At 42.8% G+C, this 25,506-nt stretch overlaps 1 protein-coding gene and 1 long non-coding RNA gene across 8 annotated transcripts in view; one reads left to right on the top strand and one right to left on the bottom strand.

The window, feature by feature from the left end:
- Window positions 1–25,506, bottom strand: part of camsap2a (calmodulin regulated spectrin-associated protein family, member 2a) — a 98,344-nt gene that overhangs the window by 53,199 nt on the left and 19,639 nt on the right. The window lies entirely within an intron of this gene.
- On the top strand, window positions 606–17,771 carry LOC139540683 (uncharacterized). Its single transcript, XR_011668253.1, has 2 exons — window positions 606–721; window positions 17,132–17,771. It is a non-coding gene; the product is annotated as an uncharacterized lncRNA (long non-coding RNA).

The raw sequence follows: 25,506 nt of genomic DNA, 5'->3' as shown, positions 1-25,506 counted from the left end.
GCGTTCAATGGATCCTTTGTAACTGAAAGTAATGATATTACATTACTGAGTTTGGGTAATCCAAAGGTACGTTACTGATTACAATTTTGTACTAGTAACTAGTAACTGTAACAGATTACATTTAGAAAGTAACCTTCCCAACCCTGACTGCTGTGTAGTAGTAACCATTACACTCACTGAACAAATACCCCCACAGCATCCCCCATTTATTCCAGTATGCACAAATATTTTATAAACCTGCATTTAAATGGGAGTTTCAATATACACATAGCAGATAAGGACAACAGCTGTATCTAAGAATGTAACACCACCATCTCAAAAACAGCATAATGTCACACACTACTTTGTGATGATGTATGGCTAGCAGACAACATTCAAGTCTTACTAGAGAAGGCCTACTTATACCTAACCGTACATACCCTGTCATACATATCCTAGCAGCACCCATTATAGCACAGATAGAGCAACAGAGAAACCATATACAGTGGTTCCTCCTTTAAAAGTTGCGAGCTTACATCGCTTAGAAGTACCCAGTGTCACAGCTTCATTACTCCAGACCACCACAAGGGGGAGTTAGAGCATTCATTATGCATTTGGGTCCCAAGGTTTTTACATGACCAACCATATCGAGTGGTTCCAATGACGAATTTGACGTGAGCCACCCCTCCCTGGTGACTTTCCTCAGCAAAGATGGCTGACAAAACATTACGGGGAAGCAAATGTAAGTAGCTATAACGTCATATGCAGTCAAGCAAAAACATTTACAATTGAGAGGAATATGTTAGTTAATGTAGAGACAAACGATTGTGCATATTTTTTTGTCATAAAGTTAATTTACGAAAATCGCTATTTAGCAAAAAACTATTCTGTCATATCCAATACCAGCTGTATCAAACTCCATTCTGTGAATGATGCTGTGTCTGCATGTATGTATGACAATTATACACTTCAACAGTGTTTACCACTCCTGCTCCTGGTACATCAATGATTACACATTGTAACTATGCAATAGACTAGAAACATGATTTAAGTAATGGCTGATTTGTAATTCATATATACAGAATAAAAAACAGTACGTCCTGCCAGCACGCCTACAAGCGTGCTGAATGACGCGTGGAAGAGAGCGAGGAAGGAGATGGGAGTAACAATCCAGGCTATTTGCTCTGAGACCAGCAATAATAATGTAATGAAACATGCAGGGAGAAGGTTTCGAACCCTCAACATTCTAGCCCGAAGTCCAGCACGGTATCGACTGTGCCTAAATGTATTAATTGGGGTTGGGGCCGATTGTGGCTAAAAACATTTTATCAATTGGAATCTTTAACATGTGGAAAGGGGAAAAAGTATTATTACATTAGAACCCTATAGGGAAGATATCCATATTAGAGGGATTTACACTAGAGCTATCCCTCAACAGGCCTACAATCCCCAGTCTAAAGTGGACACTCCGCGCCAAATACGATAAAGTTACTCCGCAGAGAATGACAATATGTTTCAATTTGATGAGCTACAGATGGAGAAAACCTACACCAGTCGAGCAATTCATTTCAACAATAATCTTCATCTTAATTTGACTTTACAAACAACAAGAGGGCTTAATCGGAGTCTATTTCTACGGAGCCTAGACCTATATAAAATAACTTAACTGGCTGAGGTAGGCTATGAGGCTTAACAGCCTAATAGAAATAGGATTTATTTTATTAGGCCTACTTACAATTGCAAATGTATTCGATGCTTAAGTATTCTAAAGTGTTACATTTCTAACTCAGCATTTCTTCATCAACATCTTTATGCTTGCGTTAATATTCTTCCTTTTTTTCTGGAGCAATTTTGAGCAAATTGTTCAAGGGCCACAGATGATTAGTCTGTGAAGATGACGTTATTGAATGTCTTGCAAGCTTTGATCCATGCATGGGCCTGTCAGACGAATCATTGGAATCATTGACTCACTCACGCGGTGAAAAGGGCGAGGAACGAGATGGAGTCACAATCCATGCCAGACACACCTGTGAGCTCTGGAACTCCACCTCCGACAGGCAGAGTCAACATACGTGGCGGGTTCGTCAGGTCGTCGGTTCACCCTGACATTTCCATTCCTCTTCTGACAACAGAACTTGACTAACCGCTCACCAGGCACAGCAAGGGCCACCCGGACCGTTATGCTGTTCTGCTATTCCAAGGATGTGTAACCGAAGAGAGATACCACGAGTGGGCACAGAATACATAGCCTTCCCGCTGTGGACCGTGTCGCGCTGCTCTGAAACAAGCATGGAGAAACTAACATTTTCAAATTTTCCATGATATTCTTAAGATATGTCGTCTCCCGGGTGGCGCAGTGGTCTAGGGCACTGCATCGCAGTGCTAGCTGCGCCACCAGAGTCTCTGGGTTCACTCCCAGGCTCTGTCGCAGCCGGCCGCAACCGGGAGGTCCGTGGGGCGATGCACAATTGGCCTAGCGTCGTCCGGGTTAGGGAGGGTTTGGCCGGTAGGGATATCCTTGTCTCAGTATGTAAAATGTAATAAAATGTATGCACTCTACTGTAAGTCGCTCTGGATAAGAGCGTCTGCTAAATGACTAAAAATGTAAATGTAAATATGTGTTGACTGAATATAAGCAAGTGATGACTGCTAAATAATCAAGTTTGATTTATTTCTGGAGAAACCTTTCTAAATAACAAACTGGCTTTATTTACAAATTAGTGAGAATGTCTCATCCCATGTTCAAGAATGGCCTTTTTCTCGCTCACTCTAGGTTAAATGAAAACGAAATCTGCAAAATATTGTTACTTTTTAAATAAAGTGATTATTATTATTAATTAATTTAGAATTATATAAAAGCCCCTTAGATATTCTCACAGATCCTAACAGAAAATGCCACTTAGATATTCATTTAGAGTCCTCCAATCCCCTAAATGTAATTATTGGCGGAGAGTCATGTCATTGATTTTTTTTTTTTATCTCGATATGCTGTAGGTCTCACTAGTGTTGATTAATGTGCTGTTAAAATGGTGTAGGTCTTATTTATTTAAAGAGCATTTAAAAGTTAGAAGCAAAAGCCAAAAACTATTATAACACCATTTTGTCCTGCTCTGAGGCAAGCATGGGCCTGGTCTTGATAAATCAATGAGATTTTTATTTTCACTTAATCTCCATTTGGGTATTGGTTAGACAAGAATTCTAAAATTAGGATGCAGAAATGTTATGCTCTTAGTGTAACCTTTATTTAACTAGGTAAGTCAGTTAAGAACACATTCTTATTTACAAGGACAGCCTACTCCTTCCTCGTGCCCTGCAGGGATTCTTTAGCTAAATAGCCCACCGTCACGTTGTACAGCGCCATATTTTCCGTTCTAGGAAGTACCAGTCAAAAATTTGGACACATATACTGTACTCATTCCAGGATTTTTCTATATTTTTACTATTTTCTACATTGTAGAATAATAGTGAAGACATCACAACTATGAAATAACACTTATGGAATCAGTTAAGAACAAAGACAGCCTACTCCTTCCTCCCCATCGGGGGATTGAACCCCGGTCTCCTGTCCGCACGACACAGAGATTCTTTAGCTAAATAGCCCAGTACTGTACTGCCGACCATCACGCTGTACAGTGTTATATTTTCCGTTCCATTCTAACAGAAACCCAGAGGGTTTTTAGTTTTTTATGGAATAGAAACACCATAATATTATTCTAATTAATTAAGCAAGTACCAGTCAAAAGTTAGGCACATCTACCCATTCCAGGAGTATGCTTACAGTAGTCAGAGCGGTATCCATGGTGATAGAGGTGACAGGGATGTAAAGTATATCGGAGCATACTGGCAAGCATAATGACCTATTTACTACTCCCTATTTAAATAAGCAACATATCCAAGATATACAGTGATTTAGAGCAGTTTATCATCATGATATTCACGTCAAGTGCCGCAGAGAGAGTATACGTGAAAAACTATGCCATGTGCCAACCACCTGGTCTATACCACACTTTATGCTACAGGGACCACTTCAAACACCCTTAATTGCAGGCAATAACAGTCCTATAGAATACAATACACCCACATAACACAAGCCTGATACCCCAGCATATACTAGGAGCTCTCTGCTACCAGTCACTTTCTCCTAATCCCTGCCTACATGTACATATAGTATCTACCTCAACTACTCCAGTATCCCTGCACTTTGTACATTTGGTACTGGCACGGACCCTGTATATAGCTTACATTAATTTTTTCTCTCTCTCTAATTTCTCATGTTTTTTTTAGTTATACTATTTTGATATTGAATACTGTACTGTTGAGAAGTACTGTGAAATGCTTAACTTGTAAGCCCATCTGCATGTGACAAATAAAACGTGAAACTGTGTAACGTGTACGCTGGGAGTCGGGAAGCAAGATCAGGGAGTGACTTTAATAATTAACAACACAAGAAACAAAACAAGAAACACAAGTAGCGTACAGATATGAAATAACGGAACAGAAACAATAACGCCTAGGGAAAGAACCAAAGGGAGGCAAGCATGACATATATAGGGAAAGTAATCAGGCAGGCGATTGAGTCTAGGTGAGTCTGATGAGGCGCTGATGCGCGTAACGACGGTGACAGGTGTGCGTAATAATGAGCAGCCTGATGACCTCGAGTGCCGGAGAGGAAGTATACGTGACAGTAAACCCCCAGAGGGACGGTCCCGAGGAGCAGGCCGGTCGAGGCGTGGGAACCTGACGAGCCGGCCGAGGCGTGGGAGCCTGGCGAGCCGGCCGAGTCTGATGAGGCGCTAATGCGCGTAACGATGGTGACAGGTGTGCGTAATAATGTGTAGCCTGGCGACCTCAAGCGCCGGAGAGGGAGTATACGTGAAAAACTATGCCAAACACAGCTTAATTACCCGATCGGTTCATTACACAATGCTACTACTTAATATCTAGGTTATTCAATTCTTCCAATACACACAAATAGCTTGCATTGATTATTCATAAGAAATACAAAATGACTTTACAGCTACAGAGCCCTAGATATAGTGGAGAGTTCTTCTCTCTGTAAATACAGCTTCACTAAGGTGTAGGGGTCTGGGTTGGCTGACCAAAGTGTAAATAGGGAATTGCTAGCTAGTTAGCTGTGTACATGTGCTAGTAGCGTCCATTGTGCAGGTAGTGTCCACCAGCTCCGAGACCAAGAAGTAGTTGTTTCCCTTGCTCTGTGAGGGCTATGGTTTTTGTGGAGCGATATTTCTAATGCAGGTTTGTGAGTGTGAAGTGTTGTTGTGCAGAGGGTCCCAGGGTCGTGCCCAGTGAGGGAGAGGGACAGAGCCTACTCTGTTACAAATGTATAGCCTTAGTTAAACTTTCACAGTGACTTTTAACAACCAAACTACAGCTATAATCACAGACCACCTAGGAAAAGGGTCTTCCTTAACTTATCAAAAATTTTCAAAAAACAAAAAATACTTTCCTTCCCATATCAGCAAAACCTTTAGGAATGGTTACAGTAGAGCTGCTACTTCATTTGGTATTCTTTGCAAACACAGCAAACCAAAAAGCCTTGACAGAGAGCAGAAAAACTTCTGGACCCAGCCTCAGCAACTTCTCACATGTCGGTAGAGCTTAGCATCCATCCTTTCATCCCTAGACAGAATTGTCAAGCTCTGCCCCATTGTCTTTCCCACTGCTAACCCTCCTTCAACATGGCACGAGGAATGCTGAGTTACAATTCAAAGAAAGTAAGCTCTTTTCGAAATATTTTGAGTGCGGACCTACTGTATCTTTGGTGTGTCTAATTGTAGCTTGTCCATATTAGAATTGAGTCTATCCTATGGACACCGTAGAACTGGTTTTACGCACAAAGTAAAAAAAACTTTGGGAGAGTCCAATGGTTTTGAAATCATACAAAGAGATATTGTGACAATAGAAATAATGTACTAGAGTATGTCCAAAAGTAGAACATGTTGCTTAAATGTAGCAATGACCTTGATCTACAGCTGTTGGTCATCAAGTCATATGATATGACGTGTAGGCTATAATGCCGGTCATTACAGTAACATGCTAGATTTAGACCGGACATGAGTGTGTTTGTGTGGTGCGTTTGTGTATGTGTGTGTGTGTGTGTGTGTGTGTGTGTGTATGTACCATAGGTGTGTGAGTGGCAGGAAATGTACAATATGTGTGTACCATAAGTGTGTATGAGCACCAGAGTACAGTTGAAATCGGAAGTTTACATACACCTTAGCCAAATACATTTAAACTCAGTTTTTCACAATTCCTGACATTTAATCCTAGCAAAAATTCCCTGTCTTTGGTCAGTTTGGATCACCACTTTATTTTGGGAATGTGAAATGTCAGAATAATAGTAGAGAGAAGTATTTATTTCAGCTTATATTTCTTTCATTACATTCCCAGTGGGTCAGGAGTTTACATACACTCAATTAGTATTTGGTAGCATTGCCTTTAAAATTGTTTAACTTGGGTCAAACGTTTCAGGTAGCCTTCCACAAGCTTACCACAATAAGTTGGGTGAATTTTGGCCCATTCCTCCTGACAGAGCTGGAGTTAGGTTTCTAGGCCTCCTTGCTCGCACACGCTTTTTTCAGTTCTGCCCACAAATGTTCTATAGGATGAGGTCAGGGCTTTGTGATGGCCACTCCAATACCTTGACTTTGTTGTCCATAAGCCACTTTGCCACAACTTTGGAAGTATGCTTGGGGTCATTGTCCATTTGGAAGACCCATTTGCGACCAAGCTTTAACTTCCTGACTGATGTCTTGAGATGTTGCTTCAATATATCCACATAATTTCCCTCCCTCATGATGCCATCTATTTTGTGAAATGCACCAGTCCCCCCTGCAGCAAAGCACCCCCACAACATGATGCTGCCACCCCCGTGCTTCATCGTTGGGATGGTGTTCTTCGGCTTGCAAGCATCCCCCTTTTTCCTCCAAACATAACGATGGTCATTATGGCCAAACAGTTCTGTTTTTGTTTCATCAGACCAGAGAACATTTCTCCAAAAAGTACTTTCTTTGCGCCCATGTGCAGTTGCAAACCGTAGTCTGGCTTTTTTATGGCGGTTTTGGAGCAGTGGCTTCTTCCTTGCTGAGCGGCCTTTCAGGTGATGTCGGTTTAGGACTTGTTTGACTGTGGATATAGATACTTTTGTACCTGTTTCCTCCAGCATCTTCACAAGGTCCTTTGCTGTTGTTCTGGAATTGTTGATTTCCACTTAACGCACCAAAGTACGTTAATCTCTAGGAGACAGGACGCGTCTCCTTCCTGAGTGGTTGTTACGTCCGTTGTTAAATGAAGACCGTGGTACATTTTCGACTTACATTTTCTTTAATTTTTTAAATGTTCCACCAAAAACAATAAACAACTCAACGAACGTAAAGCTAGGAGTGCAACACATGCAACACAAAAAGACAAGATCCCACAACAGAAGGTAGGAAAAAGGGCTGCCTAAGTGTAACGGATGTGAAATGGCTAGCTAGTTAGCGGGTACGCGCTACTAGCATTTCAATCAGTTACGTCACTTGCTCTGAAACCTAGAAGTAGTCTTGCCCCTTGCGCTGCAAGGGCCGCGGCCTTTGTGGCGCGATGGGTAACGATGCTTCGTGGGCGACCGTTGTTGATGTGTGCAGAGGGACCCTGGTTCGCGCCCGTGTCGGTGCGAGGGGACGGTTTAAAGTTATACTGTTACATTGATGCTGTTGACCCGGATCACTGGTTGCTGCGGATAAGGAGGAGGTTGAAAGGGGGGTGAGTGTAACGGATGTGAAATGGCTAGCTAGTTAGCGGGTACGCGCTACTAGCATTTCAATCAGTTACGTCACTTGCTCTGAAACCTAGAAGTAGTGTTGCCCCTTGCTCTGCAAGGGCCGTGGCTTTTGTGGAGCGATGGGTAACGACGCTTTGTGGGTGTCAGTTGTTGATGTGTGCAGAGGGTCCCTGGTTCGTGCCCGGGTCGGGGCGAGGGGACGCACTAAAGTTGTACTGTTACATAAGTATGATTCCCAATCAGAGACAACGATAGACAGCTGCCTCTGATTGGGAACCATACTCGGCCAAAAACAAAGAAATAGACAACATAGAATGCCCACCCCAAATCACACCCTGACCTAACCAAATAGAGAAATAAAACGGCTCTCTAAGGTCAGGGCGTGACAGTGGTATGACGGCTGTGTGGTCCCATGGTGTTTATACGTGCGTACTATTGTTTGTACAGATGAACGTGGGACCTTCAGGCGTTTGGAAATTGCGCCGAAGGATGAACCAGACTTGTGGAGGTCTGCAATTTCTTTTCTGAGGTCTTGGCTGATTTATTTGGATTTTCCCATGATGTCAAGCATAGGGCCACTGAGTTCCAAGGTAGGCCTTGAAATACATCCACAGGTGCACCTCCAATTGACTCAAATTATGTCAATTAGCCTATCAGAAGCTTCTAAAGCCATGATATCATTTTCTGTAATTGTCCAAGCTGTTTAAAGGCACAGTCAACTTAGTGTATGTAAACTTCTGACCCACTAGAGTTGTGATAGTGAAATATAAGTGAAATAATCTGTCTGTAAACAATTGTTGGAAAAATTACTTGTGTCATGCACAAAGTAGATGTCCTAACTGACTTGCCAAAACTATAGTTTGGTAACAAGAAATTTGTGGAGTGGTTGAAAAATGAATTTTTATGACTCGAACCTAAGTGTATGGAAACTTCCAACTTCAACTGTATGTGTGTGTATACCATAAGTGAGTAACACAGCATGTGGGTGTGTGGGTGGGAGGCAGCTGCAATTTGTAGCGAGTGTCTTCAGATGTGTGAGTCCATCACAGAATCAAAGAAAGGAGGGAGCGACAGAATCAAAGAAAGGAGGGAGCGACAGAGCGAGAGAGCGAGAGAGAGGAGGGAGAGAGCTGCATTGCAGAGAACTTCTGTTTGCCAGACGATCAGAACATATAGTCAAATCTGTTTTAACGTGCAATATCCCATTACATAAGAGACCACAGCATCACACAACAGATAAAGACAACAGCTGCATCTAAAAATGTAACACCACCTCTCAGAAACAACACAATGTCACTAACTACTTTGTGATGAAGTATGGGTATACTAGACAAAACACAAGACCTACAAAGAACATCTATTTGATGCAATAACTAGCTGACACAATACACAACCAAGTAAACTGGATTACAAATATATTTGGCTCTTTCTTTATTCCTCTGTTGTGTAAAAAAAAACGGTCCTTTGGGTAAAAGTTTTGGAAAACTATCCCTTTAAAAAACATTTTCACACTTGCGGTGACAGATCCTTGCTGTCAGCTCTCCACACAGCCAATCTTTAAATAGAATCTTCCTTAAATAACAGATGCTGCTCAATCTCCTGAGTTGACATTTCAATGCTGCAGCCACACACCTTTGCAATCCATACACATTACAATGTCTCCACAGTACGCACCGGTAGACAACAATACAGGTCAGTCTTTCGGACTGCTGTGGATTGATGTGTTTCCACTATTCAATCAGTAGAGATTGGGGATTTCCGCGGGACTACCATTTCAGAATTGCTTATTTGTTCTGAACAGCAACGTGTCCCAAGTGGAGCGAGTTGACACTTGATTTAGAAATCAGCAGGCCCCTGATCTACAGTGCTTCAAACACTGTAGAGGCTGATGAGTCAATCCTGGGCAGTGGGAACGGAATACATAAACACAGCAAACAGGGGAAATCCTGAGGACATTCGGTGACGTTCCCATTAGGTCCCTTGAGGGTTTTGGTGCGACGTTATCCCATTGATGTTCTGAGAACGATCTAAGAACGTCACGTGATGGTCCAAAGAGAACGTTCTCTGGAGGACCTTTCTCTAGTTCCCTGTACGTTCCCAGGACGTCACTGAGGACCATGTCAGGAACTTTTTAGGACGTTCTCAGGACTTTCATTTTACTAGTCCTTAGGACGTTGCGTGATGGTCTCAAGGGAACGTTCTATGGGAGACCATTTTATAGTTCCTGGTTAGTCCCGGGACACATTTTTTTAACAGTCTTGAGGCGTTGTGTCTTGGTCCCCTGAACTTTCTTGTGACGTTGTGTCATGGTCCCCTGAAGGTTTTGTCTAGCTGCCGGTTTCTCCCGGGGATGTCGCCGAGGACGTTTGTAGCACGTTCTTGGGACGTTGTGTCATGTTCCCCTGGAAGTTTAGTCTATTTCCCGGTTTGCCCCTTGGTACATCCCTGAGGACGTTTTTAGGACGTTCTTGAGACGCTGTGTCATGGCCCCCTGAACGTTCTTGGAGCGTTGTGTCATGGTACCCTGGAGGTTTTTGTCACGTGATGGTTCCAGGTGTCCCAAACCCTTATACAGTGCCTTCATAAAGTATTTACACCCCTTTACGTTTTCAAAAGGTTGTTGTGTTACATGGTGGGATTAAAATGGATTTAATTTTCATTTTTTTAACAACGATCTACACATAATACTCTGTAATGTCAAAGTAGAAGAAAAATTCTAAAATTTGTAAAAATAAATTAAAAATAAAACACTAATATATATGTAATATACATGTTTGAATCACCTTTGGCAGCGATTACAGCTGTGAGTGCTTCTGGTAAGTCTCTAAGAGCTTTGCACACCTTTGCACAACAATATTTGCAAAAAATAAAAAATTTCATTCTTCAAGCTCTGTCAAGTTGGTTGTTGATCATTGCTAGATAGCCATTTTCAAGTCTTGCCATAGATGTTCAAGCTGATTTAAGTCAAAACTGTACTAGGCCACTCAGGAACATTCAATGTCATCTTGGTAAGCTACTCCAGTGTATATTTGGCCTTGTGTTTTAGGTTATTGTCCTGCTGAAAGGTGAATTTGTCTCCCAGTGTCTGTTGGAAAGCAGACTGAACCAGGTTTTCCTCTAAGATTTTGCCTATGCTTAGCTCTATTCCATTTATTTTTATCCTAAAAAACAATACCGAAACTAATTTCACACGTATAACAAAAGATGAAATAAATGAAGTAAAGTATGATGGGGGAAAGGGGGAGAATGGGTGAGTGTGGGAAAGCGAATGATGCATCATTATGTAATCACCGATTGTGAATGAAGAACAGGGCCATTTTATTGTATTGGTGTATTCTAATTATAATCTCAAAATGGTATGTACCCTGTATCAGTCCACCAAATCCAAGCAGTCTTATCAGTCTACTCTGGCCTACTTGGAGTACACAGTGAGAGAGTGCAAAATGTACAACGACAAGAATGCCCCGGACGAATGAATGAACATGAATGAAAACAACTCAAATGGTGGAGAAGAAATTAATAAAGATAATTATTCTTCTGATTCTGAACCTACACCTGAGGCCTAAGCGCAAAAAAGCCAGAACGGTAAGCATTGAGCAGGGGCTCGAGCCACCACCAAACGAAACAGTGACAGGAGAGTGGAAGGGACTGCACCGTATGGATCTGATAGAACAAACCGGTGCTAATGCTACAAAATGTCATCACTGAGAGAGCAGGCCCTACATCTCAAGCAAAAAACAACAGTTTCATCAGCGACGCACTCACCAGCTTTTGTTGTTTATGTGACATGGACATCAGGGACTGTACTGTGGATGAGTTGCACAGGGAGCAAGGAGATACTGCCTGTGATCTGTCTGGTGATGAGCTGGAAGCATTCATGTCAATCCTGTATGTCCGTAGAGCATTTGGTGGAAATAGCGTGTATATGGAGAGCTTCTGGTCAGACATGTATGGGATACCTTTCTTTGGAAAACCCGTGTCACGAGATCACTTCAGAGAGGTCATGCGCTACCGTTTTGATGACGAGAAAGAAACGAGAATGCGACGCCTGGAAACAGACACATTTGCCATTTGGAACACGTTTGTACAGAACAGCATTGCATGTTACAAACCAGGAGAGAACATCACTGTTGATGAGCAATTGTTCCCAACATAAGCTTGTTGCGGAAACAATTGGAGACCCGACAAGCTTGGGATTAAGTTTTGGTTAGCCACTGACGTCGACACCAAGTATATGCTTGAACGACTTTCCATACTGTATCTGGGAAAGAATCCACATCGGGCAGCAGGTGAGCGAGTGTCGTAGAATGTGGTGATGAGGCTTGTGGAACCTTATGTCGGCAAGGTGAGAAAATGTCACCATGGACAAGTTCTTTACTTCACTGTCATTGGCGAACAAGTAGCTTGCAAATAAAACAAGCCTAGTCGACACCATGAACAAAGCGAGACGGGAGCTCCCTCTGCGCAAAATAAGGCACCTGCACAGCTGTTGTACTCCACAACGGTGCTGAAGAATGACAAGGCAACACTCACACTACACCAATGCAAGGCAAGAAAGAACGTTTCTGTCATGAGCACCATAGATCCGACAGTTGCCATCGACGGGGACACAATAAAGAGAAAACCGGATATTATTACCACTTCAAACAAACTGAGGTATGTCAATATTACATAATACGCATTACACGCTTATACAACTCGTTATCAAATCAAATTTTATTGGTCACATACACGTGTTTAGCAGATGTTATTGCGGTTGTAGTGAAATGCTTGTGCTTCTAGTTCCAACAGTGCAGCAATATCTAACAAGTAATATCTAACAATTTCACAACATATACCCAATACACACAGATCTAAGTAAAGGAATGGAATTAAGAAAATATAAATATATGGACGAGCAATGTCAGAACGGCATAGACTAAGATACAGTAGAATAGTATAGAATACAGTATATACATATGAGATGTTGTGACGTGACTTTCATTAATGTGCTGACTGTTATTTATCAAATCAACTAACTATGTTTAATTGTTACCCAGTTAAATTAATAATGTAGGAATTTGGGGCACCACGGAAGAAGTTGTTTAACAAGTTACCATCTCCCGAATTAAACTCAAAAAGATATAAGTTATATATATATCGATAACAGTCACTTATTATTCATTACTCATATCAGTCTCATTCTGAACGTCGCAGACTTCTTGAATCCGCAAGAACCCCAGCCCTTTCTGATTATTCAGTTCTACACAAATTGATTAAATCATTTATTTACTAACTAACTAAATAATAACACAGAATACACATTATATGAGACAAAAATCCCTAGTGGACTGACAAGATATGATGGCTTATTACACAGAGAAGGGGGTGTGGAAAATAGAGAGATAGGGAGAAAGGGACATTTATCGTACATTTGGAAACTACACTCACAGTAACCATATACAGTGGGGAAAAAAGGATTTAGTCAGCCACCAATTGTGCAAGTTCTCCCACTTAAAAAGATGAGAGAGGCCTGTAATTCATCATAGGTACACTTCAACTATGACAGACAAAATGAGGAAAAAAAATCCAGAAAATCACATTGTAGGATTTTTAATGAATTTATTTGCAAATTATGGTGGAAAATAAGTATTTGGTCACCTACAAACAAGCAAGATTTCTGACTCTCACAGACCTGTAACTTCTTCTTTAAGAGGGTCCTCTGTCCTCCACTCGTTACCTGTATTAATGGCACCTGTTTGAACTTGTTATCAGTATAAAAGACACCTGTCCACAACCTCAAACAGTCACACTCCAAACTCCACTATGGCCAAGGACACCAGAAACAAAATTGTAGACCTGCACCAGGCTGGGAAGACTGAATCTGCAATAGGTAAGCAGCTTGGTTTGAAGAAATCAACTGTGGGAGCAATTATTAGGAAATGGAAGACATACAAGACCACTGATAATCTCCCTCGATCTGGGGCTCCACGCAAGATCTCACCCCATGGGGTCAAAATGATCACAAGAACGGTGAGCAAAAATCCCAGAACCACACGGGGGGACCTAGTGAATGACCTGCAGAGAGCTGGGACCAAAGTAACAAAGCCTACCATCAGTAACACACTACGCCGCCAGGGACTCAAATCCTGCAGTGCCAGACGTGTCCCCCTGCTTAAGCCAGTACATGTCCAGGCCCGTCTGAAGTTTGCTAGAGAGCATTTGGATGATCCAGAAGAAGATCGGGAGAATGTCATATGGTCAGATGAAACCAAAATAGAACTTTTTGGTAAAAACTCAACTCGTCGTGTTTGGAGGACAAAGAATGCTGAGTTGCATCCAAAGAACACCATACCTACTGTGAAGCATGGGGGTGGAAACATCATGCTTTGTGGCTGTTTTTCTGCAAAGGGACCAGGACGACTGATCCGTGTAAAGGAAAGAATGAATGGGGCCATGTATCGTGAGATTTCGAGTGAAAACCTCCTTCCATCAGCAAGGGCATTGAAGATGAAACGTGGCTGGGTCTTTCAGCATGACAATGATCCCAAACACCGCCCGGGCAACGAAGGAGTGGCTTCGTAAGAAGCATTTCAAGGTCCTGGAGTGGCCTAGCCAGTCTCCAGATCTCAACCCCATAGAAAATCTTTGGAGGGAGTTGAAAGTCCGTGTTGCCCAGCAACAGCCCCAAAACATCACTGCTCTAGAGGAGATCTGCATGGAGGAATGGGCCAAAATACCAGCAACAGTGTGTGAAAACCTTGTGAAGACTTACAGAAAACGTTTGACCTCTGTCATTGCCAACAAAGGGTATATAACAAACTATTGAGATAAACTTTTGTTATTGACCAAATACTTATTTTCCACCATAATTTGCAAATAAATTCATTAAAAATCCTACAATGTGATTTTCTGGATTTTCTTTTCTCATTTTGTCTGTCATAGTTGAAGTGTACCTATGATGAAAATTACATGCCTCTCTCATCTTTTTAAGTGGGAGAACTTGCACAATTGGTGGCTGACTAAATACCTTTTTGCCCCACTGTACCTTACACACGAGCCGCCGCCGTTTGGGTAAGAAATGTAATGCATTTACGTGAAGATGTCTTTGTTTGTCGTTGCTCTGTTGAAACCAATCGATCCTTCTATGGGGAAGGGCTCAATGGGTTGTCCTGTCTCCAATGGAGTGTTTCTTCAGAACAGATCTTCAGATACATCCATATTTATAACTGATGGGATTTTCTTCCTTCCCACCTCGTGTCTTTAATCAAAGTTCTAGGACCACTTTTACATGCCCAGCTGCAGACTGGCTATGTTAAGGTCTAGTCTTTATCTTCTTCACCTCGTGTGGAGATTCAAAGGTCTAACTATTTTCAGCAGTGTAGCCACAGCTACACCTTTTCTGGTCTTAGAGTTTCAACCATTTGTAACGTTTAGCTCACACTTCATGTCTGCTGGTCTGGTATGTTAATTCTTAGCGAGTCCTTTTAAGCACTCTGGTCGATAAAGGGCAGTTCCATCACACTGACACGCTCTTCAGACCTCATTCGGGGCATGGCTTAGTTAATGTGCAAAGGACATGAAAACTATGATGTCGTTAGAAAACTAAAATCACCTTAAAAATCTTAACAAAATAGTAAAGGATGTAAACTTGACATACAGTGTGAAAGCTCTTCATGTTACAGTATTTTCGTTATACAGTTATTAATGACATTACAAATGAAAAACAATATGACATGATTTTCTTTAGATCCCCACTGACCATTCCTAACATTCCTATCTTAGAGATATTGTTCCAATATTACATTTTTGGATGTTAGAGTTTTTGGGCGGCCAACAGTCTCTCTATACAAAGCATTCCTTTGGTTGATACTGAAGAGCAGGAGAGGGTTCTCTGCTGCATAATATTTACGATTGGTGTGAGGTGTCATAAAACTGTCCCAGCCCCCCCTCTCCTCTCCTGTGGAAGTGAGGGGGGTCTGGCTATCTGTCAGCCATTTGTCAAGCTGATCTGAGGCCTTGGATCCTCGACCATGAGAGTCATGACAGATGAGTAACGCAAGATATTATTAAAGTGACATTATTAAAGTGACTAGTGTTCCATTTATTAAAGTGGCCAATGATTTCAAGGCTGTGTATATAGGCAGCAGCATCTCTGTGCTAGTGATGGCTATTTAACAGTCTGATGGCCTTCAGATAGAAGCTGTTTTTCAGTCTCTTGGTCCCAGCTTTGATGCACCTGTACTGTCCTCGCCTTCTGGATGATAGCAGGGTGAACAGGTAGTGGTTCGGGTGGTTGTTGTCCTTGATTATCTTTTTGGCCTTCCTGTGACATTGGGTGCTGTAGGTGTCCTGGAGGGCAGGTAGTTTGCCCCCGGTGATGCATTGTGCAGACCGCACCACCCTCTGGAGAGCCCTGCAGTCGTGGGCGGTGCAGTTGCCGTACCAGGCGTTGATACAGCCCGACAGGATGCTCTCAATTGTGGATCTGTAAAAGTTTGTGAGGGTTTTAGGTGACAAGCAACATTTCTTCAGCCTCCTGTTGCGCCTTCTTCACCACACTGTCTGTGTGAGTGGACCATTTCAGTTTGTCAGTGATGTGTACGCCAAGGAATTTGAAGCATTCCACCTACTCCACTGCTGTCCCGTCGATGTAGATAGGGGGGTGCTTCCTCTGCTGTTTCCTGAAGTCCACGATCATCTCCTTTGTTTTGTTGACTTTGAGTGAGAGGTTATTTTCCTGGCATCAAACTCCCAGAGCCTTCACCTCCTCCCTGTAGGCTGTCTCGTCATTGTTGGTAATCAAGCCCACTATTATTGTGTTGTCTGCAAACTTGATGATTGAGTTGGAGGCGTGCCTGGACACGCAGTCATGGGTGAACAGGGAGTACAGGGGGGGCAGAGCACGCACCCTTGTGGGGCCCCAGTGTTGAGGATCAGTAAAGTGGAGGTGTTGTTTCCTACCTTCACCACCTGGGGGCAGCCCGTCAGGAAGTCCAGGACCCAATTGCACAGGGCGAGGTTCAGACCCAGGGCCTCGAGCATTAATGATGAGCTTGGAGGGTACTATGGTGTTGAATGCTGAGCTATAGTCAATGAACAGCATTCTTACACAGGTATTCCTCTTATCCAGATGGGATAGGGCAGTGTGCAGTGTGATGGCGATTGCATTGTCTGTGGATCTATTGGGGCGGTAAGCAAATTGAAGTGGGTCTAGGGTGACAGGTAAGGTGGAGGTGATATGATCCTTGACTACTCTCTCAAAGCACTTCATGATGACAGAAGTGAGTGCTACAGGGCGATAGTATAACTATGATCTTCTGTATAACACGTGTTGTTTATTCTATGAGAAAATAATCCTAATGTTCTCTACTTTACTCTGCTCCATAGGTTGTTGTGGATGTTTTGGATCAGATGGCACGGCAATACTCTGTGAAAGGAGGCACCTGAAGCTGGCCTGTTGCTTTGTTCTACAACATGCTTGATTTGGCTGCAATCAAAGCAAACGTGTCGTTCAAGAAATGCATGAACAACACCCTTGCCCATTAGAGACTTCATCATGAGTCTGGCATACGGGTTACGTGAGAGACATCTTAGGGCCAAGGCAGCAGCAAAGATTCCACGCAAGCCTTTGCGCGAGCCAAATTGTGCACAGCTCCCGGGGAGGAGACAGTGCCAGGTGGCCAAATGCACAAAAAACCAAACCCAAGACACCAGTGTCACCTGCAAGCGAAGTGTTTTGTGGGAAGTTTGTATCATTTGTATCAACTGTTAGGACAAGGAGTAACCGTTAAATGAAATCCAACTGATGCCATTGGGTGAAAAACGCACGCCATGTAAGCACGAGCTGACAATAATTGACTGCTGTCATATCGACACTTACAGTACATTCATTATAATGCCATGATGATGTTTAGGTCACTGTTTTCAACATTTGACCACAGATTTTGCTGACAGTGCATCTTTGTATTTGGAGTATATATTTTTTTAAATAGCGTAATAAAAAGAAGCTGTTACTATGTTCCAAAACATATGGTTTCTGTTTCATTTACATTTACATTTAAGTCATTTAGCAGACGCTCTTATCCAGAGCGACTTACAAATTGTTTCATAGTTGAATCAAAGGCACTCCACTAATAAAATCGATTGAACAGTTGATTTATTTTATATATAGCCTACAGTAACAAACTAATTTGAAATAAAAGGGAAAAAATGATTCTAACGCTACCTACTGCATAATACCTAACACCTTGATGACCACAACCAAATTATTATTTTAGCAATAGCATATATGAAATTGTGTATTAATTACACGGTCAGAATGTTGTGGTGAAATCCTTCACGGTGCCTTCACCGTGCGCTGCCACTTTAAGAGCGCATCAGCAGTCAGAAAGGAGAAAATAAAGATAGCACTTCCAGCTCTCTGTGGGGGGGGTAGCTCTTGGTTGGCGCGGCAGTTTGATAGTGTGTGCAGTGCTGCAGAAGTCTTGTTATTTTCAGTGTGCTTGGGTTGTAAAAGTGTTTAATTCGATCATCGGTGTCACCGCTCAAGGTCGTGGTTGTTATATTTTGGGACCGCACCGGTTATTGATCGCATGGATCAGTAGCAACATTGTTGCAAATCCTCTAATGTTGATGACTAGGTTCTTTCTTGTAAATTGTTTCTATGAAGTTGCTGTTAAATGCCATTTATTATTGTATGAGGTATTATTTGTTGGGTTACCCCTGTGCTGTGACATGTGTTTTATACGGTGTGTCTTGTCTTTTCTCTCCACTGGCTATCTGGCCAACGGGCTACACTCTAAGCAGTCTATTCTGCTGATGTATGTGTGTCTGGTAGTTGTACTCCATCTATCCTACTCTTTTCCTTTCGGAAGGGTTAATACCAGCCTGGCGCCCAAACAAAATATTTATCTTTACCCCTCTAACAATACCGCTACAGAATTGTCGCCCAAACAGGGACCTGAAGAGAAGCACCCATGACACCACACACACAAAATTGAATAATGTATTTTGTTGGAACCCCATACTGTGTCAATGTGGACACACCTAATGGTAATCATGACCGGGATTCTTTCATTGTGGAAGGACTCGATGGTGTAATGGAGTTGGATAGCACTGGCCCTTATCCCCAGGCTTCCGGCTCACCTATAACATCTCCACCATTACCCTCCCTTCAACCTCTTCCTGTTACCCAGACAGACTGGGAGAGGTGTCTCTGTGCTTACTGCACAAATGGAACAACAATGGACACACACCAACCATAGTTTGACAATCCAGGAGAATGCCATTCGCAGTGAAAGTGTGGAGGCTCATCAGAAAGATGTGCAGCTGAGGTTGGCTAACCTCCCCCGTCAAATGGAGGGAAACAGACAACAAACTGTTCAGAGACAGAAATATTTACAAGATTCTCTGAAGCAGGATGTTCAAGGGAAAATGCAAAGTTTCAAAACACTCATAGAAACTAACCATCATCATGTCATAACTTATCTTGAAGAGGAACAAGAAAAGAGAGCAGAGGAGTCAGCCTCTGTTGTGAAGGGAGTGTGTTCTTATATGAAGGAAGTTATGGAGGACATGAAGAACTCTCTCTCAGGGGAACTAGGATTTTTGATTGAACAGACTCAAAAGGAGACCTTATAATTAGATGGAAAAAGCACAGGCCACAGATCTTCAACAGGAGGAAATGCACCAGGAGGTAACGCAGTGCTTTTCCCTTCTGTACAAATCATCTGCACCTCCCTCTGGGTTTACCTCTGCCACTAGCTCTGCCATTAAGGGAATAGGAACAGGTAGCACTACAAACCCCCTTTTGAAGATACTGTTAAACAGAACTCCCATTTCCCCAAGACCCCTTTCCACTGTCATGCCTCCTCTGGAAAGCTCTCTCTCTATCAAACTACTTTTACCCACTTTTGGAAGCCCAGAAGAGGATGTTGATCCACTGTTTTTCCTATCTAAGTGTAATGATTTCCTTTCTATCCAGCCCCTTACTGACTTGGAGATTCTTGACACCCTCCGCAGTGTTCTCCATGGTACAGCAAGAGACTGGTGGGAGATAGCCCGTGAACATGTGTCAACCTGGGAGGAGTTAAAAAAAAAAAAATTCTCTCAGCCTTCCTCTCAAAGGACTATGAGAATGAACTGGCGGAATGGGTTTGTAACAGAGTCCAGGGTGAAGCAGAGCCAATACGGGACTTTGCCTTCTCCTATCGAGTTCTATGTAGGAAATGGAAGACTGACATTACTGAGCAGGAGATGGTCAAACTTATTCTTAAGAACATGGTTCCCCGCCTTGCCAGTCAACTTTGGGAACGTGTGCAGAATGTGGATGATCTGGTAGGTCTTGGGACTCAGTTTGAGAAGGACTGGAAGCACCACCTCCAAACTCAAAACCTTGTTCCCTCATCCCGGTATCCCAATAACTCTCCTGGGGCTAAAACGTCTCAGCCTTTGTGCCCAAGATCCAAGACAAAAGTCCAGTGATGTGCTGGAGGTGTAAAGTCCAACATCCTCCAGGTTCTTGCCCCCTCTATGGCCAGCGTCAGGATTCAGGAAAAGGTCAGAAGACTGACAGTCTAGACAGACGTGGTGGCTTGCATACAATTGGGTCGGCCTTAATGCCCACCATGAAGCCTTCAGACAGCACAACTAGCTGTCTTATTCCTATTCCGCAACAACTATTGGTTCCTCTGACTGTTAGGAACTGGAGAGGGAAGGCCATAATCGACACAGGAGCAACTTCCACCCTGATGCAAGATCCCCTGTGGCGAAACATGGCATTACCTCATGAGGAGCTTAGAACCTGGGAGGAAGGACCATTGCACTTGGCCAAAGGAGAACCTACCACTCCCTTGGGCTGGATTGATATGACAATAAAGCTGCACAATGAGATGATTAACCTTCCTGTGGCTATACTTGCAGATCCAAACCTTGCATTTGCTGTAGTCCTTGGACTTCATGTTCTTCAGTGGACTGACCATCTCGATGTCCGAACCACCCTTTCGGCTGAGTTCTGACCATTCCCGGAATCATTCATTTCAATCTGGAAATTTCTGGGTGGAGCCTGCTACCTTATTCAGAATCCTGGCTAGGTCAAGACAAAGACAATGACAAAGAAAATACAAAGAACAGACAAAAACAAGTTCCACCAGTGAAGCCAGAGAACCCCGCTATCACCCTGATTACAGCTGTACCCCCCCCCCCCTTCTATTCGAGAGCAAAAGCAAACCTGATGCTGATTTCTACATCAAACAAGCAGAGGAACAGGCATGTCTGTCGGATGATGAGAGGTGGCAGCTCTCCCAGATGTTGGAGATGAACAGTGAGGTCTGTACTCTTACACCCGGCCGTACAACTGTCTTCAAACATAACATCTATACCATTAACCCCATTAAACAGCATCCCTGCAGGCTGTCCCCCGCCAAACTGGCAACTCTCAATGAACAGCTCAAAAGCATGTTGGAGAATGGAGTTATGGAACCTTCTTTTATTCAGATGGGCTTCTCCGGTTGTCCTGATTCCAAAGAAAGATGGTGGATATCGATTCTATGTAGACTACAGGAAGCCGAATGCATTAACAGAAAGCGATGCCTACCCTCTACTGAACATCAATGACATACTGGAATCTCTGGCAGGGGCATCCATCTTCAGTCATTTGGATCTGAACAGCGGATTTTTGGCAGGTGGCAATGGATCCCGCCAGTCAGGACAAGACTGCCTTTGTCACCCCTGCTGGTTTGTACTCCTTCAAAGTCATGCCTTTTGGCTTGAAGAATGCTCCAGCAACCTTCCCAAGGTTGATGGAGACTGTCCTGTGAGATCTGAGGGGAAGAAATTGTCTTGTGTATCTGGATGACATCATAATCTACTCCTCCTCTGTCGCAGATCACTTGCAAGACATACAGTCCGTCTTCAAAAGACTAAAGGCTGCAGGTATGACCCTGAACTTGAAGAAGTGTAATTTCTGTTTGCCAGAACTCAAGTTCCTTGGTCATGTGGTTAATGCTGAAGATATCCATGCAGATCCAGCCAAAGTTGCAGCTGTGCAGGAATTCCCAATTCCCACATCCCTCAAGGCTGTTCAGCGCTTCCTGGGTATGGCTGGATGGTACCACAGGTTTGTGCCTGACTTTTCAAAGGTTGCCGAAAGTATTTAAGTATAAGTATTTAGACCCTTTGCTATGAGACTTGAAATTGAGCTCAGGTGCACCCTGTCACCATTGATCATCCTTGAGATTTTTCTACAACTTGATTGGAGTCTACCTGTGGTAAATTCAATTGGTTGGACATGATTTGGAAAAGGCACACACCTGTCTATATTAGGTCCCACAGTTGACAGTGCATGTCTGAGCAAAAACCAAGCCATGAGGTCGAAGGAATTGTCTGTAGAGCTCCGACGCAGGATTGTGTCGAGGCACAGACCTGGGGAAGGGTAGCAAAAAATGTCTGCACCATTGAAGGTCCTCAAGAACACAGTGGCCTCCATCATTCTTAAATGGAAGAAGTTTGGAACCACCAAGACTCTTCCTAGAGCTGGCCGCCCGGACAAACTGAGCAATCGGGGGAGAAGGGCCTTGGTCAGGGAGGTGACCAAAAACCTGATGGTCACTCTGACAGAGCTCTAGAGTTTGTCTGTGGAGACCATCTCTGCAGCACTCCACTAATCAGGCCTTTATGATAGAGTGGCAAGACGGAAGCCACTCCTCAGTAAAAGGCACATGACAGCCCGCTTGAAGTTTGCCAAAATGTACCTAAAGACTCTCAGACCATGACAAACAAGTTTCTCTGGTCTTATGAAACCAGATTGATCTATTTCGCCTGAAACCAAGCATCACGTCTGGAGGAAACCTAGCACCATCTCTACAGTGAAGCATGATGGTGGCAGCATCAAGCTGTGGGGATTTTTTCAGCGGCAGGGAGTAGGAGACTAGTCAGGATCGAGGCAAAGATGAACAAAGCAGAGTACAGAGAACCATGATGTAAACCTGCAACAGAGCACTCAGGACCTCAGACTGGGGCGAAGGTTCACCTTCCAACAGGACCACGATCCTAAGCACACAGCCAAGACAACGCAGGAGTGGCTTCAGGACAAGTCTCTTTTGAGTGACCCAGCCAAAGCCCGGACTTGAACCCGATTTAACATCTCTGGAGAGACCTGAAAATAGCTGTGCAGCGACACTACCCATCCAACCTGACAGAGCTTGAGAGGATCTGCAGAGAAAAATGGGACAAACTCCCCAAATACAGGTGTGCCAAGCTTGTAAAGTCATACCCAAGAAGACTCAAGGCTGTAATCGCTGCCAAAGGTGCTTCAACAAAGTACTGAGTAAAGGGTCTGAATACTTATGTAAATGTGATATCAGTTTATTTTTTTATTTGCAAGCATTCCTAAAAACCTGTTTTTGCTTTGTCATTATGGGGTATTGTGCGTAGATTGATGAGGGGGAAAAACATATTTTAATCAATTTTAGAATAAGCCTGTAACCTAACAAAATGTGGAAAAAATCAAGGGGTCTGAATACTTTCCAAAGGTACTGTATAGTCTCCTATTGCCCTGGAATAGGTGGTCTTCACTAATATACCCCTTCAACAATGTAAACTATTTCTATTTGGTGCCAAATGTAAAAACAATGAAACTGGGAATCAAAATGGCATGACCATATTCCAATATTTCACAATAATACCTTGCGATCAGGAGGGTGGCCTTTTGCATCCCCCATAATGGTCCAGATGTGGAATCTGTACCCTTACCGATATCATGGACAGTAATGGTTTGAGAAAATTACGAGATTTGAAAGATCCATACACACTCCCAGTCAACTCCTTTTTTCTATATTTACAACTTAAGTCAGCTATGCTGGCCTATTGAGTCCCAACTACCGAACCATCCAATGATGGGATTTATAAATACATTATTTGAGCTGCCGAAAGGACTGATCTTTATACTATATAAACAAGTTTTGGAAAGCTCATATTCTGAGCTAGACTTTAAAAAATGATGGTCCACAGATTTAACTGAATCCGAACAACCCTTTAACTGGAACAGAATATAGTAAAATTCCATAACCGAAACCATCAATTTATACATTTTAAGTTTGTTTACAGGGCTAAATGTTTTAAATACAGATCTCATATTATTATATTTTCTATTTTATTATGTTGACGTCACAAATGAATCATTTATACATTTCTTCATAAAAAATGTCGTTATTCGTTACACAGTACTACTTATTTCTCTGAGAGTGAGACGGATATATAGCATTTTGCAAAAAACATGGTTATTTGTCTCTCTGAAATGAAACCATCAAGTGACAGATTTTAAACAAATACATGTCTGTCATTCAACAACCCCATGCCCTGATTTAGATAGTGAAAAAACAAACCAATCTCTTTCATAACTTCTTTAAAACAATAAAATCTAATTTAGCAGCATTTCTGAAAATGGATATATAGCATCTTGGAATGAAACTTCACTTATTTTTCTAATTTCTTTATGCATTTAATGAACATTTCTTAGCATCAAAAGTTTGTGTGTGAGAGTTGTTTTGTGGGTCACATCAACAACAATGCTGTTTTAGAGGAGTTACGGGGGAGGGAGAGGAGAGAACTAAGAGAAGCAGCTCCTGTACTAAAATGAAGAACATTCATTACTGGCTACTGAGGAAAACGTGAAGCAATAGAGCAATACACATACAGCATACTACAGAAAAGTACTACAGAAAAGTACTACAGAAAAGTACTACAGGGCATACGGTCTGTGCATAAGGTGTACTGAGTCAGTCATCGCAGTGATATCTCATATGCTCTCTCATATGATATAATACAAAATCTCTGAGTGATTCCCCATGATGCTGGCCCATGTTTACTCCAATGCTTCCCACAGTTGTGTCACGTTGGCTGGATGTCCTTTGGGGAGTGGACCATTCTTGGTACAAAGGAGAAACTCTTTGAAAAACCCAGCAGTGTTGCAGTTCTTGACACAAGCCGGTGCGCCTGGCACCTACTACCATACCCCATTCAAAGACACTTAAATATTTTGTCTTGCCCATTCACACTCTAAATGGCACACATACACAATCCATGTCTCAATTGTCTCAAGGATTAAAAATCCTTCTTTAACCTGTCTTCTCCACTTCATGTACACTGATTGAAGTGGATTTAACAAGTGACCATAGCTTTTACCTGGATTCACCTGGTCAGTCTGTGATGGAAAGAGCAGGTGTCCTCAATATTTCAACGTCCCAAGAACCCATATTTGACATTTGTATCTAAAAGCATAATTGAGACATAATCTCATTCCATCTCAATAGGGCTACCTGCCTAGCCTAGTCACTTCTGTAGTGCCTCGACAAAGAAGCCTAGCCTAGTCACTTCTGTAGTGCCTCGACAAAGATGCCTAGCCTAGTCACTTCTGTAGTACCTCGACAAAGCAGCCTAGCCTAGTCACTTCTGTAGTACCTCGACAAAGCAGCCTAGCCTAGTCACTTCTGTAGTACCTCGACAAAGCAGCCTAGCCTAGTCACTTCTGTAGTGCCTTGACAAAGCAGCCTAGCCTAGTCACTTCTGTAGTACCTCGACAAAGCAGCCTAGCCTAGTCACTTCTGTAGTGCCTCGACAAAGCAGCCTTAGCCTAGTCACTTCTGTAGTGCCTCGACAAAGCAGCCTAGCCTAGTCACTTCTGTAGTGCCTCGACAAAGCAGCCTTAGCCTAGTCACTTCTGTAGTACCTCGACAAAGCAGCCTAGCCTAGTCACTTCTGTAGTG

This window comes from Salvelinus alpinus, chromosome 16 (assembly GCF_045679555.1).
Source record: "Salvelinus alpinus chromosome 16, SLU_Salpinus.1, whole genome shotgun sequence".
In the NCBI taxonomy this organism is placed as follows: domain Eukaryota; kingdom Metazoa; phylum Chordata; class Actinopteri; order Salmoniformes; family Salmonidae; genus Salvelinus; species Salvelinus alpinus.
This window is presented reverse-complemented; position numbering and strand designations above follow the sequence as displayed.